Here is a 698-nt window from a genome sequence, read left to right as displayed (position 1 = left end):
CACTAGGAAGAATGTACGCAATGTGTTAATTATTGAAACTGTCCTACCAATTTGGTTTGAAACTGTCTCATTGCTATTTGTTTCTCAATAAAATTCTGAAAAAATAAAAAGAAAATAAAAACAAAAAAAAAGAAATCAGCATACTAATCAGCAAACTGGAATTTCCTCACAACAGGAAATTTGGCCAGATAATAATTGAGAAAGCATTCCCTAATACTATGGAGTGAATATTACCCCTTAGTTATTGCAGACTGATCAGATCCACAATGTCCCAAACAAGTGTGTGGCAAAAGCTAAACAAAAAGAGGCAAATGGAATGATTTTATGATTTTTAGGGCTCCAGGGATATCAAAGACCTCCTACAGAATCAGAGATTCTCTTCCCTGGACAGCCCACATGTAGGTATTTATCAGAACAAGGGAGGGAAATATTCAAGAAGGGCAGAGTGGAGGTGTAGGTGGAGGGAATCACTAATAGGGAGCTTCTGGTATTTTCTATTAACCTCATTCTCCTCCTTCTGAGTAAATACTGACCAGTCCAAAGGAAAAAACAATCAAGCCATTTTCATTTCTTTGGCATCCCACCTCAAGATTTTTTTTAAGGTTTATTTATTTATTTATTTATTTGTGTGTGTGTGTGGCCAGCTCAGCCCACCAGGGGGCGGGGCTGGCTGGCATGTGGTGCTGGGGGATTGAACC

This window comes from Octodon degus, unplaced genomic scaffold (genome assembly GCF_000260255.1).
Source record: "Octodon degus isolate 3935 unplaced genomic scaffold, OctDeg1.0 scaffold00352, whole genome shotgun sequence".
In the NCBI taxonomy this organism is placed as follows: Eukaryota; Metazoa; Chordata; class Mammalia; order Rodentia; family Octodontidae; genus Octodon; species Octodon degus.
Note: the sequence above shows the minus strand (reverse complement) of the source record.